An 18,592-nucleotide genomic window follows, 5' to 3' on the forward strand; every position below is an offset into this window, starting at 1 on the left:
GGTAAATAAAGATTCTAATACCAGATAGAATGATACTACTCGTGCTGTGCTTTGAAGTTTGCAAAGCATATGGATTATGTCATTGGATCTTTTCAGTCTCTCTGGACAGGAATAAGAGTGGTGAAGGGGATCAGAGCATGAACACCCTAGCTTCTGAGAAGGGAGGTAGAAATTAGGATATATGAGTATACATGCTTACCCAAAGACATTTTAAATTAGTGCTTTCACCTTGACTTTGAGCTTTAAGACTCCAATGTCTAATTTCTGGTTGTTTGGAGAGAAACTGGTTGAGGAACTAGATATCGTTGCTGCTCACAAAATTTATGGGTCTACTCCTTCTAGAAAAGATTACACTTCCCGGCTCCCATGGAGCTGGGATTGGCCACCAGACTAATTCTGTCTGATGTGTTGTGGGGACAACATGCACATACACACAGCCCCTAATGAAATTTGCTTAATTCACACAGTTTCACATTAATTTCACATTTATTTTGTGGAACCACTGACTCCACGTTGTGATCATCTCACATCCTGTGACTCTGTTCTCTCAATAGGCTGCCCAGGTCTCCCTGCAGCCTCTTCATCTCCTCAACTCCAGCAGGAGAACCCTACGCTGCTTTGTCCTTATTTCTTTTATTTAATTGGTTCCCATAAGGGGTCTCTTGCTTACGGACCCAGAGGGTACAGGGTGATGGGAACAGAGGGGAAAAAGAGGTGGGCAGAAGCACGATAAAAGGAAGGGGGCAGGAAAAAGAGATGGTATCAGCCCAGAGGACGGTGCCAGGGACTGTTCTAGGAGTAAAGGACCATGTGGAAGGACGCAGATGCTAAAGTGGAAAAGAAACTGGGGGCCAAGACGCGTGACTTACAAAGAAAAACATTAAAAGTTTCAGACAAGAGCGTGAAGTGGTAAGAGAAAAGGGAACTCGTGAGAGAAGAGTTATAAAATTTATCTCCATTTTGTTTTATCATTTGCATCATTATCCGACTGCTTCTGGTAATAAGATGCTTCAAGATGCCTTCAGATGGAGATGGAGTCTCTCATTCATATCGTCTGAGCAAAAGACATTGGGGCACATTTCTCAAGAAGCTTGAACAATCTGATTCTGTATCATCAGAAGAATGCATCTTCTCTTCATCATAGTAGTGAGATGAGAGACGATTCCCCCCACCCCCAAAGTGTTTAGGTGGAAAAAATAAAAAGACCTTTCCAGGTGGCAAAAAGCAAGATTCCAAAGAACTCCTTTTTAAAAAAGAAAAACAAGCTGGGTCAGATACAGTGTTATCATATTTTTGCTATGTTGCAGGAAGGGAAAAAACAATTAATAAGGCAGTGCCAACCCTGACTGTGCTTAATAGGGGGTTAGTTCCACGTGGGGCGTGTTCTCGCAGGAGCTGAGTGATGCTAGAAATAACACCATGCGGATTCTTCCCCTTCTCTGTTACAGAGAACTCTGACTACCGCATCGCATCACATCATATCTCCTGCTTTCCGGATTCAGTCTTCTTTCTGAAAGTCTTATTTATTCCTCCCTTTTCTCTCTCCCTCTTCTGCTCCCATTGTATAATCTGGAAAAGAAAAAGGCCTATTTGGGGATGCATTAAAGAAATGTTCCCCTGAGTACACAATGCAAATGTCTAGAAGTGTATTGTTCCCAATATATACAACAAGCTCAAAAAACTGCAGTGGATAATGAAGACTTGCTTTCATTGTTGGAGGACAGGCGGGTCTTCACACAGGGATGAAAGTTGTTTATCCCTTTGAAAAAAGACTGCCCAAGTTGAATAATTAATATCATTATGATAAGAACAAAACAGAGATTCTTTTAAAAGAGTAATGATGGTAGAGTCAGAATCTTAGTATGCTTGTGAGGGTGATTAAAATTGAATGCTCTGCCCATGTTTCCTGTACACTCCAGGAATTGCAAGCAAAATAAGATGGATTGGATTCAGCCAAAGGTATTAATATGCATGTTGTCAACTAAGCCTTTAACCAATTATTTTTTCAGAGATAATAAACATTTGAATATTTTCTCTAGAAACCAGAAAGCCTGTTTTACGTGAGGTAATGAGCAGAGGCAGGCTGACTTGGAAGCAAATGCAGCTTCAGACTCTCAGCCACTTACCTGGGCCCTTTCTAAAGCTGCGAGAGAGGCCCTAATAACGTGTCCAAATGTTTTAGTAGAATTTGTGAAAGTTGCATATTTTAATTGCAAATAATTTAAAATTGCTATCTCTTTCCATTCCAATCTTCTCTGATTTTTCCCTCATGCTGAGTGAAATGGTGAAATGGTGGCGAGCATCTTTGAGATGAAGCTAAGAGGAAGTTGAGTTGGGAATAATTTAATTTGGATTTAGTGAGATATATTTATGTGGCTTGCAATCAGTTTCCTATGAAGTTATTGCCAGCTGTCCCAAGGAAAAGCTTCCAAGAAAACACCACCTGCGCCTTGTACCTACTCCCCCAGCATTGTGACATGAAAGAGTCACAGGACATGTGCTCTTTGGGTCATTCCTTTTCTCATTAGAAAAAAATCTTCCCCACCTCACCTGAAGTTGTTGACCACGTTTGTATTTTGTCACAGTTTTTTTCTTTCCTTTTAAATTTTCTCCCAGATAGAGTATGTGACCACTTAGAATTTTTGTTAAAGAACCAAAGAATTATGTTTCCCACGAGAAAGCTGCTCAAGCTTTGCAATGTGTATGTCAGTATTAAGGCTCTAAAAGTTTTCATCGGCTGGGAAGAGAAACCCAAACGTGAAAATGTAAAAAAGTATATTCAAAGAATTGATAAAGCTTGATTGCACCACTTAACCTGTTAATTTGAAAAAAAAATTTTGGGATATTTTAATAAAAGCAGTGAGAGATTATAAACTGCTGTTTGGGACATATTTGAAGAGTTCCTTTTTTTATTATCTACATTTATTTATCAAAGAGTTGAGAGAAAACTTAGATAATAATTAATGGAATAGGAAACAAAAAAGAAAAAGATTAGCTTTGACATCAATAGAAATCAATCTGACATTGAGAAGTGAATTGCAACATTTTTCTTTTTTTTTTTCAAATTATACTTTAGTTCTTTAAGAAGAAAAGAGAAATTATGAATAGAAGTAATGAATAGCCCTCTGGATTGTTCGATAATCCAGTTAATGAAGAGGAGTGAATCATCTGTACACACTGGGAAATGATTTAAGTTTCTGGCAGGTTTGAGGCAAAATACTGACATTGATGAAGATAATGTAAAACTTTATAATACATTGCAAACTTGTTAATGAGTGTCATCAGTCCAAACGATATATAAGATGAGCCACTGTACAGGAAAACTGGAAACCCTTGAAGCCCTATAATTTATATATGAAAGAAATTTGAGAAAAGATTTTCCCCAATTCTACAATGTAGAATTCCCCCAATTCTACATTGTACTACTACCAATAAGTAAGAAATCTTTCTGAATGATCAACAACAACACAAAAACAAATTTTGAACAACCATCAGATTGGATTCTATTATTTTTATAGAAAATGATATAAATCATAATGTGAAGAGGTGTTCAAAGACTATGAAGCTAAAAAAGGTAGAAAAGCAAGTATTACCAAAGAGTCAAGTAGCAACTAATAAAACCTGTTATTTAATTTTAAAAACTGAAAATCTCCACATGTAACTTTCTTCCTCTGGATCAGTACATGGCTTATAATCCCAGCCAGTGGTTTGATCTGTTCCAGCGTCAACTGCCATGTGCTCTGCTTCAAGAGGGGAACTCGTCTTTTGTGAATTTTTTGTACATAAGTATTTGTTACAGATATTTTAGCAAATGCTTTCTATTTCTCTTGCTTGTGCATATCTTGGCTGGCGTTATAGAAAAATAGTGCAAACATTATTTCCTTACTGGGGAATGAGGGTTTTTTTCTTTTTCTTTTTAGTGTGTATGGGTGGGTGGGTGGGGGATGGTTTATGTTGAATGGTTTAGTTTTTCTTCTGCATGAAACATCATGTTGTGGGATCTTTAGGAAACTTCATACGGTATGAATAAGAAAATAAAATATTTGAAACTTGAAAAAAAATGTCATAGTTATAAATATCAGAATTCTTTAATTGTTTTATTTTTTCATGTTAAGTAAGGATTTACTTTCACATCAAATTTTCTACTCTTTTCCTTAAAGAAGAACCCTGAATTGTAAGCTTCAGGCCCTACCTTTTGGTTTTAGTATTTGATCTGAAAGACTAGGCACGGGCTCTGCATCTGCTGAGTGGGCCATGGAGAAGAGTCTGCATCTCCGGGGACCCTTTGGGTCAAGTGAGCTGGCAGAATACCTCCAATAGTGTCATTAGCAGCCTGGAGCAAGAGCTTTTACTTCAATAAACAATGCTGTGAAATACAACCCAGCATCTTGTCATGTTAGAATATTGCTTTCTGAACTGTTGGACTAGGAGTTAGGACATGCATACTTGCAACATTGAGAAATGGTGTTTCAAATTTCATGAATCCAGGTGATCTTTGAAAACAGTTTTATTGAAAGGCTTGTAGTCCTAGGAGGCAAAGGTTGTTCATTAGAAGGGTAAGTGAGTGACCAGAAGTCAGAAATAAGAAGAAAGGTCTCCCCCATTAAATAGGCAATGAACATCATAGAGAAGTGATACCACCTTCCACTCACAAGCTGCATTGTCGCTAGAATCTGCTCTTCCAGGGTCAGCAAGGCTGCTTAGGAAAGTGGTTTCTAACAGTCATAAAAATTTCCTTAAGATTTACTGAGACCCCACTGCATGTCCGGAATTGCACCACTCTTGGAGGAGATCATTAAGAGGATGTGACCGTCAGTGGACTCAGGCAATATAAAAACTCCTTACACCTTCCCCTGTCTTTGGAATATTCATTTCACCTGCTGTTCTCACTCGGAGCCACTTCAAGGATGCAGCCTTGAGAGGACGTGTTATTAAGCTCATCTGGAATGTAGAAGACTTCCCCGATGGCTCAGAAGGTAAAGAATCTGCCTGGCAATGCAGGAGACACAGGAGATGAGAATTCGATCCCTGGGTTCAGTCCCTGGGTTCTGCTGCTGCTGCTGCTGCTGCGTCACTTCAGTCGTGTCTGACTCTGTGTGACCCCATAGACAGAAGCCCACCAGGCTCCCCCGTCCCTGCAATTCTCCAGGCAAGAACACTGGAGCGGGTTGTCATTTCCTTCTCCAATGTGTGAAAGTGAAAAGTGAAAGTGAAGTCGCTCAGTCGTGTCCGACCGTTAGTGACCCCATGGACTGCAGCCTACCAGGCTCCTCCATCCATGGGATTTTCTAGGCAAAAGTACTGAAGTGGCTTGCCATTGCCTTCTCCGCCCTGGGTTCAGATCCCCCGAAATTGTTTCAGAGCAAATGGCAACTCACTCCAGTATTCTTGCCTGGAGAATCCCATGGACAGAAGAGCCTGGAGGGGTCACAATGAGTTGGACACAATTGTGTGATGGAGCACCTTTGCATGCTGGAATGTATATGTGACTGAACTGCAGTAGAGCTTCTGTGTTGGGCCGGTAGGAGTGGAGATCTACTCATCTTGCAGCTGCCAAAGACAGCGAGCCTGGTATGTGAGTTTGTTTCCTTATTAAAACTGCCATCTAAAAATATACAATGGAGAAAAGTCTATCTCTTTAACAAGTGGTGCTGGGAAAACTGGTCAACCACCTGTAAAAGAGTGAAACTAGAACACTTTCTAATACCATATACAAAAATAAACTTAAAATGGATTAAAGATCTAAATGTAAGACCAGAAACAATAAAACTCCTAGAGGAAAACATAGGCAGAACACTATCTGACATAAATCACAGCAAGATCCTCTATGACCCACCTCCTAGAGTAATGGAAATAAAAGCAAAAATAAGCAAATGGGACCTAATTAAAATTAAAAGCTTTTGCACAACGAAGGAAACTATAAGCAAGGTGAAAAGACAGCCTTCAGAATGGGAGAAAATAATAGCAAATGAAGCAACTGACTAAGAATTAATCTCAAAAATATACAAGCAGCTCATGCAGCTCAATACCAGAAAAATAAATGACCCAATTAAAAAATGGGCCAAAGAACTAAACAGACATTTCTCCAAAGAAGACATACAGATGGCTAACAAACACATGAAAAGATGCTTAAAATCACTCATTATTAGAGAAATGCAAATCAAAACCACAATGAGGTACCATCTCACGCCAGTCAGAATGGTTGCTATCAAAAAGTCTACAAACAATAAATGCTGGAGAGGGTGCAGAGAAAAGGGAAGCCTCTTACACTGTTGGTAGGAATGCAAGCCAGTATACCTGCTATGGAGATTCCTTAAAAAACTGGAAATAGAACTGCCATACGACCCAGAAACCCACTGCTCGGCATATACACCGAGCAAACCAGAACTGGAAGAGATATGTGTACCCCAATGTTCATCGCAGCACTGTTTACAATAGCCAGGACATGGAAGCAACCTAGATGTCCATCAGCAGACGAATGGATAAGAAAGCTGTGGTACATATACACAATGGAGTATTACTCATCTATTAAAAAGAATGCATTTGAATCAGTTCTAATGAGGTGGGTGAAACTGGAGCTTATTATACAGAGTGAAGTAAGCCAGAAAGAAAAACACCAATACAGTATATTAATGCATATGTATGGAATTTAGAAAGACGGTAACAATGACCCTATATGCAAGACAGCAAAAGAGACACAGATGTAAGGAACAGACTTTTGGACTCTGGGAGAAGGGGAGGGTAGGATGATCTGAGAGAATAGCACTGAAACATGTATATTACCATATGTGAAATAGATGATCAGTCCAAGTTCAATGCATGAAGTGGGGCACTCAAAGCTGGTACTCTGGGCCAACCAGAGGGATGGGATGGGGAGGGAGGTGGGAAGGCTTTTGGGATGAGGGAACCATGTACACCATGGCTGATTCATGTCAATGTATGGCAAAAACCACCACAATATTGTAAAGTAATTAGCCTCCAATTAAAATAAATTAATAATAATAAAAAAAAAAAACCCCTGCCACCTACCAATCTGGAGTGGTCTGCCTCTTCCTTTGGTCCCTCCTTGCCCTCCATGTATGAGGCCACTTTGAATCACCCCAGGGGAACTCCTGTGGTTGCTAACTAACAGCCCATGCTGGGAATATATGGATACCTAGATGCTGGTCTGTCTCCCTAAATAGTCAAACAACTAGTTGGGAAAACTAGAGGTGGGGATGGTAGTGAGGTGCCAGACCTCATTTAAAAATCGTTGCAATTGGAACAGAAATCAATGCAAGCTGGGTTGTGGGGGTGGCACTGGAGCCTCCTGAAAGGGAGTGGACTTCGTGAGGAAGAGGGGGTCTCACAGCTCCTCCCTCTGCACTTGCAAAAGTGAACAGGACGAACGGGCTTGCTGGGTCCAGGAAAGGAATAAAAGAAGAGAATTGGCCCAGTTCGGGTGAAGGGGATTGGGGATAGGAAGGGGATGGTGGGCTCTGAAGTTAAAAAAAAAAAAGGACTTGAGCGAGCTTGGATTTTATTTTGAAGTTAATGGGCATTCCTGGAAGACTCTGGGAAAAGTGTTTCAGGAAATTCCCACAGGGCCCTGGCTCTCCTCATCCTACACCCCTCCTGGAATCCACACTTCTAACAACTGGAAATTTATGTATAGAGGGGCCTGGTTTGGGTAAGCTGTTGCGTGTCAAGGGGCACAGTAATTCCAGATGTTTCTGCTTTTCTCCAAAGAGATGGAAGACCAGCTCTGTTGTGTGTTAGTCGCTCAGTCGTGTCCTACTCTTTGCGACCCCGTGGACTGTGGCCTGCCAGGCTCTTCTGTTCACAGAATTCTCCAGGCAAGAATACTGAAGTGGGTTACCATTTCCTTCCCCAGGGGATCTTCCCATCCCAGGGACTGAACTTGGGTCTCCCGCATTGCAGGTGGATTCTTTAGTCTCCAAGGGAAGCCCAGACCAGCTCTACCTTGACTTAAAAAAACAGCACTACTCTTACTGAGAAAGAGCAATTTGCAGGTGAACACAGTGCCTTTGTGTTTTCACATAATGCTTATGTGTTTGTCTTAAACATCTTTCATTCAAAGATTTGGCCTATCAAAATTAGGAAATATGAAAGAATTAGTTCAGATGTATTGGGGGTGCTGTCTGGTTTATAGGACTGCATTCTACAAAGATCAAAGCGCCCAGCTACTAGGTGTAAACACCTCACATAGGATTGTGACCTGTGTGTGTGGGGCTCCTTCTCAGAAATGGGTGAGAAGCTCATGATATCCCCAAAATGAAAATGTCCTACCAACATAACATTCTGTATCTCTGAAGAGACAATGGATCTGAATAAAAATGATACCTACACAATGATATTAATATTAAAAATAAGCACTACTACAGGTGGTGAAAGTACTGTTAAAATAGAAAGCAGCTTAAGAGAGAAATGAATAGATAAGTTTGCTTTTCACAAGAGGGTGGGTTTGCAAATGCCAGGAAATCTAGTTTTATTTAGGGATTATTCATCTGTGTCATTTTCTTCTCAAAGTCTTTAAATACCAGCATCTACTTTAATAAAAAAAATCCCAATACAATAATGTAATTAGCCTCCAATTAAAATAAATAAATTATTAAAAAAAATAAATCCCAAATTCCTCACACCTTCACTAACAGTCAGCAAAGTACACATATAATCCGCACTATACAATTTAGCCCTTAATTACATTCGCCTTGCTTTGTTTCCCATTGTTTTAACGTCAGCCTCCTGTGCTCAAAATAGATCTTAAGCTTCTTGAAGGCAAGAACCCGGCTTTCAGCTGTTTGCAGCACGCGGGCACTTAACGAAGCCAAGGCTGTTTTATGGACAATCAAGCCAGGATCTTAAATTTCAAACCGCAGTCCCGCCTGGGCAGACGCTTACCCGCTGCGGAGCCCGGCCGCCCACCGGGGGCCCTGGCTGGCTCCCCCCACCCCTCGGCCGCCCTTCCTCGTCGCTGTTCCCCAATGCGGCCAGCAGGAGGCGCCACAGACTCGGGTTAAGCCGTTTCCCCCTTTTTCCCTACCCCTCTTCCCCCAGCACATGACGTGGGAAGCTGCCTCCGCCAGAGTCTTAGCAATAGGAGTGAGGGGGTGACGGGGTTTGGGGGTGGGGTGGGGTGGGGGGTGTGGAGAAAGAGGACACGCGCGCACACACACCTTGGGAGCACGAGCGTCTTCCCCCAGCTTCGTGGGTTTCTCCGCCCACCAGGGCAGTGTGTGAGAGGTAGGGTGTGTGTGTGTGTGTGTGTGTGGCACGTTTTTGAGTGTGAGACCCAAGTCCAGACCGGGGGACCTGTGATCTCCCGCCCTGCCCCCGCCCGCGGTGATTAATCCCCCTTTTTCTTACGCTCCCCATCCTCCCCTCGTCCTCCTCTGCCTCTCCCGCGGCCGCGCGGTTGACTTGCATAGCTTGCCCCCGCCCGCGTCCCCTCCCCCGGCTCCCATCCCCACCAACTGGAATCTGGGCGCCTGCCTCTCCACCCCCACCCCCCACCTTTTTGGAGAAAGGCAGGTCCCCCACCCCCTTTGGAAAAAAAAAAAAAAACCCACTTCCTTCGGCTTCTTCACCTCTAGGAAATCTCGGGGCTTTGCTTTATCGCAAGTGCTCGTCTGGGCGGTTTTTGAGCACCACCATCCGAAGTGCTGGCGTCCGGGTGCATTTACCTTTGCTTTGCAAAGAAGAGTCGTGAACTTCAAGACCCTTCGAGACGGATAATTAATCCTGCTTTGCAGGAAAAGGAAGCCCTCCATCCCTAGCCACCCCCTCTCCGGAGACCCTGCAATCGCCCAGGAGCTCCGAACCGGTACGTAAATATTCGCCTTGGAGTCTCTTGTCTCAATTTTGGGGGGTTGGGGGAGTGTCAGGAAGATAAAGGGTCGAGGCGTTGGAGACCTTAACCAACCTGGTTATTAGGTAAGGCTCTCAAAGCCGGCAGAAACCGGCACTTGCTCATTTGGACGTGGCTTTTTTTTTATTTTTAAAGATTTTTCAGGGTAGAGGGTTAGGGCACTCTCTGGTCCTTTGTTGGCGGGGGTTCGTCCCCTTACCGAGCAGAGAGGCTGGGCATCGGTGCCCGGGGCCGGAGCCGCGCGCCGCGACCATCCGTCCAATAGACACGTTGCAGGTGAAGCCCCGTGCGCTGCACATCAGCGCGGCGGCGGCGTGAGTGTGCGCGCGGGGGCGTGTGTGTGTGTGTGCGTGTGTGTGCGCGCGCGCGTGTCAGTGTGCCCCTTCCAAGGAATGCCCAGTGTGCGCCCGGTGCACAATCAGAACCCACTGAGCACGAGCCCGGGGTGGGAGGAGGCGCTGCTGCTGGAGGCGATGGGGACGGCGAGACAGACATGTCGGCAGCACTGCAGATGGGGCTGGGGGCCGCAGTTGCTGGCGAGTTAAGTGGGGCTTGTGTTCTTGCGTGTGTGTGTGTGAGTGTGTGTTGCTACAGGGAGCCGCTTCTCCCTCCCTGCTTCCCACTTCCCTCCTTGGTTCCCTCCCTCTCTCCTCTTCCATTCAGGTTGGCTTTCCCACCTCGCATCCATGCCTGTCCCAGGAATGGTATAGCCAGACCTTTTCTGAATTATTTATAGACCGGTGCCAGCTGTTTTCCATTCCTCTGGTGTGCACTCTGTGGGAAATGCAGGGTTTCCTCCCCCCTTTTCCTTAAAACGAATTGATTTCTTTTTTTTCGGAATGCATTTTTCTCATCCTCTGGGGGACACTCGAATCAAACCCTGATCATCTCTTTTTTCCCCCTTAGGAAGGGGACGCTTTGGGAATGACCACGCTCCACGGAGGGACAGAGCCGGTCCCCAGCTTCTCTACACAGAGCTTCCTCCACTAAAGCTCCAAAAACCAAAAACCATAATTGCCCGAAGAATTGTTAAGAAAAAAAAAAAATAGTCCGGCCACTAACCTCACATGCACACGGAATAATCATTCTGGATTCTGCATTGTGAGCTCTTCTTCATAGCCTGAATTACCTTTGAATTCCATCTTTTTTTTCTTTGAATTTGCACCTCTTCAAGACACAAGATTAAAACAAAATTCACGCTGAATTGGATTTTAAATGATCTTCCTTTTCTTTATCCTTCGTCTTTCTTATGTGGATATGCAAGCGAGAAGAAGCGACTGGATATTCCCACCATGCTCACTCCCTTAATCTGTCCGTCTAGAGGTTTGGCTTCTACAAACCAAGGTAGGGCAAATCCGATTTCATTTTCTTCTTACCTGGGGTAGGGATTCCTTGTTTATCTCTCTCTTCAAGTCCCTCAAGTGGATTTTTTGGGGGGGGTTAAGAAAGGGTAACGGTAACAACATACTCCAATAATGCTGTGTGGGGGAAAGGCTTGTTACAAAGGGGGAGATCTCCCATGTTATTTCTTCTCCTGCCTCATCAAACAGGTTTGGGGTTTTTTTGGAGGCATGGGGGTGGATATATGTAGGGACAGCCGTTGGATGGCAGAAGGGCTGGGAGACCTGTGTGATTTTCAAGTCAAATAGCAAATTTATTCACCCCGAGCTAAAGCTCTGATTTTTATGGGAATCGGGAAAGCTTTTTCTTTTCTTTTTTTCAGGCTGCCTTTCCCCCTTGCCACTTCCATGTCTCTCTAGCTCCTGTCTCTACCTTCCTGGGCATCCTTTTTATGCCCTTTTTAAAAAATGAAATAATGAATGAGGTTCTTGTAGCCGTTGCCCCGAAGTCCACTTGCTGTGTAAATGCCGACCCTCGGCCAGAGATCCTGGGAGGCCTACTGCAGAGGGACAGGTCTAGGTGGGAAATCAGCCTGCTCTCAGAACACCTGGAATTGGAGGATGCTGCAGGTTAAGAGGACTGAAATTTTAGGCTTGGAAGGAAAGAATTCTGTCAGTATTCTGCTTTTTCATTTGTATTTTTTGGTGTGCTATTATATTTGAGCTATAAATTTCTCCTTCTGTCTACACATCTATTTATACCCACACATCCTCCAAGCAAACTGTTACTTCCACACTCTTGCAAAATGGCTATCTTGCAGAATTCTAAAATGCTGTGCGTGTGGCAGGGGTGCAGAATTTGACACGTGAGTCTTTGTGTTAAACAAAGAGATGTGCAGTTTGCTTGGGTTAGCCATGGACCCTCCAAAGAGAATGATCACTTACATTTTTTCTCCCTCTCATCGAATTCTACAACATGAGCAGTGTGGTTTGGCGGTATTTTCATGGACTTGAAAAGAGAAGTAGCAGGAGAACTGGAAAAGACTTAGCTAATGGCTCTTCAGCTAGCCACTCATGCAATCCAAGACTACTCCTAGGAAATAAGATCGCCCATGGGCTGGAGGGCCAAGGTGGTGAGCTGGCTACTCCAGTGACCATATATTCCCAAACTCCGAAGGCACCCAAGGGTAGGAATCGGGTTGAGATAAAGATTTTCAAAATAATGTAGCAGAATTGCTAGTACCAATAATCTTCCTGAAAGTATTCCACCTCCAAATCTTTTTTTCCAGTATTTTTTTTTTTATAATACTTTGAAACAATCTAAAATACTGAAGAGATGTGGGAGACGCCCTGGAAGGTCCTTATCACTCAACATCCCTTTAGAGGAGAGTTAGTTCTTCATTGTCCAGAAAGAATGGATGGAATCCGATTCACTGCTGCCCTGCCCCAGGTTTCATTCTTCTGAACATTCCTTGCTTCAGCCCTCATTTGTAACCATGGTGTTGTCAGTGACAGGTTGGGATCCCACTTGGAGCCACGCTCTCGCCACATCTACAAAGAGCCGGGGTGATCTAGTTGTGCTTTCACCTGAGACACCTGAGTGGTTCCCCATCTGCTTCTGCTCCTGCAGGTGGGAGGGTGAACTCTGAATTTGACTTCAAAATAGAGCAGAGGTCTGGGTGACAATAGCAGCTCCATGTGCAATGATCCCATAGGCAGGATGAACCAGTCGAGATGGGTCTCTGCCTCGTTTGCATTTCTGAGGCCACCACAGTGCTCTCCGCCAAGTAGGTCCTTCATCAGGTTGGTTGGTGACGAGGTGGTCAGGAGGCCTTTCGATCAGAGTCTGAGCCCCGTTTGCCCTGAATGCCAATGGGTTGAAGGCAGGTTCCAGGCCATCCTTAGCTGGCTCTAAGACTGGGCAAAGGACAAGACACTGGAAGGGGAGGGAGGGAGGACTAAGTGGTGGGAAAGCCACAAAGAGGAAGGATGGAATCTATCTGGAAGGAGCTTGTTGGGATTCAGGGAGGAGTCACCACAGGTGGTCCATGCCTTTCCACATCCAAAGCCCTTTTGGAGACCCTGGGAGGAGGCAGGTGTCCCGGTCCTCGAGAGCAGATGCCCTGAACTCAGTGGTGTTCTGGGCTGCCTCGGGGCCATTGTTTCCTGCCCCCACCACCCCTGCTTTTTTTTTCCCCCCCTCACTTGCACAAAATGCTGACTGTGTTCTATGTTGTCTTCTTCCCTCCTGTCAATTCCCCTCTTGGTGTGGGCTACATGGGAAAGAAATGTGGCTGCTTGTGGGAGGAAGAGCACATTTAATTCCAATCGCAGCGCCTCCATGATATGCAATTAAGAAAAAAATTAATAGGAAATAAAGTCTTCCCAGGAAAGCACGGTTAAGGATGTTAGACTGGTGATTTGAAGGGAAGCAGAACAACATGGTGTCTTCCGTGTGTGTGTCTCAGGCGTAGCAAAGCATGGTGGAGCTGTGGACACAGGATGGTGTGGCATCTTAGAGTAGAGGCTGGGAGCAAGGCGGGGGCAGGGTGTGCCCAGGAGTGTCTAGTTCCTTCTCTCCATCCCTGGGAAGCCTGTCTGTCTGAAGAGCCTTGCTTTGCCACTCCATCTGTATAATTTATCAGCGGGGGTTAGAGGCAGAGAGACTAAGGAAGGAGGAGAAATGATAGAAAAGGAGGCGGAAGAGAAAAAATTCCTTTAGTCACTACTTTGCACACCCAGTGCCTTTCTTTTAGGCTGAGAGAGAAGAGAGACTTCTCTGGTGAAGGGATGAACAGCAGGTACTTTGATGTTGAATTCCTGCTTCACCTCCAGAAATATGGTTTCAGAACCTTGACCGTCTCCCTTGACCTTCACATTCACGCACCCAGACGTGTGTGTGTGTGTTGGGGGGGCACAATGAGCATCTGGGGGGTGGACACTTGGACTAAAATTGGTTGGTGGGATGCGTGGAGACACAGGACTGAGCAGGGTTCAGTCCTTGGCCACGACATCTTTACCTTGTATAACCATCTCCATCTCCTCCATGAATACGATGAACCCAGGATATAGAGGTCCCCCCCCCCCATTTTCTTGTTCAAAGATCTGAAAATTGAGATAACGTATCGACTAGTACTGTCAGGCTAAAGCAAAAATTTAGTTAATATTTACAGACTGTGAAATAGAGAAGGAGGCAGGGGAAAGGACAGGTTGTGGGTGAAGAAACCAGAGCAAAATAGCAGCCTGTAGGAGCCAGGTGGAGCTCATCATTCTAAAGGCTGGGAAACTATTGTTCTGAATGTTGGCCTTCTCTCTGTAGTGATGGACAGTAGGGCTGACAAAATAGCTCATCTCAGCTAACTTGTTGGGGTCAGAAGTGGATAAGCTCCTTTTCCTCACTGCCATTCTGCACCCACCTTAAGAATTCTAGAAATTTCTTCCTTTCAGTAAATTACATTTGCAGGCTCTGCTACCGTGCATACAGTTGGATCGTAATATCCGCTCTCTCTGTAAATAAATATGAATCCAAAGAGTTACTGGTCTAATGAATTGTTCACATTTATTAAAGTGCATCTCCTCTTTGCAACCACAAGAAGAAGTCTCCAGGGAGAGTAGATTAGTGGTTGAATTGATATTGTCTTTCAGATGGTTGCAGAAGACAGAACAGAATGTGAAGGAGCAGGCATAACTCAGAGGAGGTGGGTTTCTGCAGCATACCTGTGGCTGTTAATGAGGTGCCTGCAGCCATGACACAAAATCCATGGTGTGGATCAGCTCTTAGGGTTTTCTGAGCCCAGAGAGGTGTGTTCAGAACCTTGTGGTTGGCTCCTCAATGACTTCCACCCATCTTATTTTTGTGTTTTCACTTTCCACTGCGTTCAGCTGAGGTTGGCAGAGAGGGGACCTAGTGCCTGTGTAACCTGTCGATGGAATCCTCTGTGACTACCCCAGGAAGTTCTGCCTTCTCTCCATCACTGGTGCTTGCAGATGGCCATGAGTACACTTTATCCTAGTTTTGTTTATCCCTGTTTCCCTAAGAAGTGTGTGAGCCCCTTGAGGGCAAGGGAGCGGTTTATTCACCTTGGAATCATTTGTACTTGACACAGTGTCCGGCACATAACAGAGACTCGGGAAAACAGTAAGTGAATGAGTGGAGAAAAGTGAAAGATGAATTAGTGAAAGACGCTGCTTGTTATTTGTTCAGGTGGGTTTAGGAATGGTTAGGATGTTAGAGGAGATCAAGAGGGTGAGAGCTCTGCGATACTTCTGGAAGCATCTTCTCTGACCTCACGTAATAAATGAAGAGCCTGAGATCCAGGGACGTTAGGTGATTTGTTTAAGTTGGGTAGCTGCTTACTGCCAAGGCTTTGTGCACCGCTCCTCTGAACAGAGTGGGATGTGGAGGTTATTTGTGGATTTCAGATGTCTCCATCAGCACTTCTCAAACTTTATTGTGAATAACAATCACCCGGGGACCTTGTTAGGATGTCCATTCTGAATCAGTAGGTCTGGGCTGATACCTTAGATTCTGCGTTTCTAGCCATCTCCCAGGTGATGCCCAAATTGCTTGACCATGGATCATGGGTCTACATCATTCCTGAACCCAGTTCTGTATCATTGTGAACATTGGCAGTTCCACATGTATTTCTGTTCCTTTGGGGACTTCCAGCCTTTCTGCTTTGTTCTTAAAAATAGAAAAGAAAAAAATCAGAGAGGAGGTTTTGTATTTAAGTTCACCCTTGTCCTTTCTTCCTTCACTCTTCCACCCACACGTGTCGTTTGCCTCTTTGCCTTCGGTCCTCTCTGGTTTCTTACTCCGGTCCTTCTCATCACTGATTCTTCTCCCTCTTTTCTTGTACGCCAGCTTCTGAGTTTATTTATCTCTTGGTCTCTTTTCTTTCACACTATCTCTTCTTTTAACTTCATTTATTTTTATGACATTTGCTCTCCTCAGTTATTCAACAAACATGTGTTAAGAACCAATTTTTGTCAAGCACTGTGTTATGAAAAAAATTTAGCTCTGGCTGTGCCTTCCAGTAGTTGGGGATTTAACGGGGGTGACGTGTAAGGAGACCACCGTGTCCTTGGGTAAGAGATGTAAAAGAGAGCAGCCTGGGAGAAAGAGGTAGTCTTCATGGAGGTGGTGACATTTAAACTACATCTTTAATTAGGAGTTTCCTAGAAGAAGGAGAGGATGGTCGTTTCAGGAGGATGGAGAGCAGACGGAGAGGCAGGTGTTGTCACGGGGCAAGCCTCCCGCTTTCGCTCACATCCCTTAACTTGGGGAGAAGATCAGCACGCCAATGTACTGGTTCAGTGATTAGGAATTTCAGATTCCAGACGATAATGTGAGGGTCTTGTTGAAAGAAGAGGGAAGAGAGTCCTTTCTGGTTTAGCAGCTCTACGGTTAATGAATCCTAGCCCTGTTTATTAGGCTTGCCTCTGGAATGAGCAAAGGACACCATCTTCATCTCAGGCCACGGCTTGCTACTAACTTTGCTGATGGCCGTTATAAAGAAAGGGACAGCTGTTAGTTGGTTTGTAGCCAGGGAGAGAGCTGGATCCTAGCCCGGGCCAGGCTACTGGAAATGAAGGCCCAGCCGAGCCCCATGTGTTTCTAGAGGAAGGGAGGCAGAGAGAGGCCGTGCCAGGCAGACACTAGCTGCTTTGCTTAATGGTGAAGGGGAGTGAAGAGGGTCTCAGTTACTTGCTCTCAGGGCATTCACAAAGTGTTTTGGTGGCCTCTTCAGAGGGCTTCTTGTTTCAGGAGTGTTCTTCATGGGGCTGCCCAGGTGTAGGCATGCTCAGAAGACACCTGCAGCTACCGCTTCAGTGAACTGTATTGGAGCCTAAGGGGAGATGGCGTGGAAATGAATGTTCTGCTAAATTTTATTTGCACCTCTTCCTGCTCCCCATCTTTCTACCCCTTCCCCCACACTTTTACCATTTCTCTGGATTATTACAGTCTATATCCATTTCATTAGCAGAAGGAACCTAAGCTCAGCCTGAAGAGCCACCTATATGTAAAGAGTACACCTGCTGTGTGTGGATGAGCAGGTGCCGCCACTGGGTGGTGGGACATTCATTTCAAGGTGACTGGAGGGGCAGGGCAGTGGAGGCATAGTGACAGGGCTGTGCTTAGAGCAGCGGGGCCAGGGGCCGGGAGGAGGCCAGGCCCAAGGGAGTGACAGGCCTGGAAGGAAAAAGAGGCCCAGTTTTGGACCCTGCTGGGGGTCCACCCTTCTAAGGGGAGGTATCTGTCATCTGTCGTGGAGAGCTTCCAAGATCAAGACAGTTGAAGGTTTCAACTAGTTAACTCACACGACTTCTAACAGCTACACCACGCTCCACACACACCATCGTCTGTGGCTTTGCTCACCACCTCATTCAGACCACAGATCTCCTCCTTTAGAAAGAAATGTCAAGTCTCAATTTCCTATGACTTCTTATAGAGACCCTCTCAGGGCTTCAACTGGTGAGAATTTCTTAGGAAATCGGATTTCGTTTATTTCAGAGGGATGGGACTTCAAAACAAGGGCCGGAAGAAAGCTGCATTGTTCGGGGAGGGGAGAAGGGAGGCTTGGGAGAAACCTGGAGCTTAGCTTATGTCCTTAATCCTTTCCCCAAAGCCCTCTATACCCCATGAGAATGCCCAGTCATTCTGGGTTGACCCTCTCACCTCCCAGGGGCCTTAGTCTGGTCACTGTAGATTAGAGAGCAGTGTTTTTTGTGTGTATCCAAAACACACACCCCCCACACACACTAGACCTGTGTACATATGAGTATGTTTGTGCAAGGACTTACCTGTCAAACAGTAGTCAAAGATTTTCTTAACTGCAGGAAATGTGTCTGTGCATTTAGGTACAATAATGCATGTTGGGGGGGGGTGTGTGTATGAAAGAAATGGGATAAGTAGCATATTAATGCTGACAGGCACCTTGGAGATTAACTATCTTCCACAGGCCCCATTTTGAAGCTGTGAAAGTAGTTCTGAGGTTAGCCATGTGGTCTAAAGCCACGTACGTTTGGCAGACTCAGGTCCACGGAGTCCCTTTTCAGTGCCTCCCTTCCACTGCCCTGCCCCACTTGTCTCTTTGGGCTCCCTGAGCCTGAAGCCACCCAGCAGTGAGCCCTTGGCTCCATCTCCAGAGCCGAGGCTATCATGTTCTCCCTGGGTGTGTAAAGGGTCTTTACAGAGTTACGTTTTCCCAGGGTGTCCTCCATGCTGGAGGGGAAGGCGGTGGTCTTGGCAATCAGAAACTCCTTTTGGTTTCTGCTTGTGTTCTTTTCCCCTGTGACCGTGTGACCCCATGGATGCTGGGCGTTGACGTCCTCATTTCTGAAAGAGCAAGACAGGCTCCTTAACCAAGCAAGATGGTGCTCC

This window comes from Moschus berezovskii, chromosome 6, assembly GCF_049115385.1.
Source record: "Moschus berezovskii isolate FMDL1 chromosome 6, NW_MosBer_1.0, whole genome shotgun sequence".
NCBI classification, from domain to species: domain Eukaryota; kingdom Metazoa; phylum Chordata; class Mammalia; order Artiodactyla; family Moschidae; genus Moschus; species Moschus berezovskii.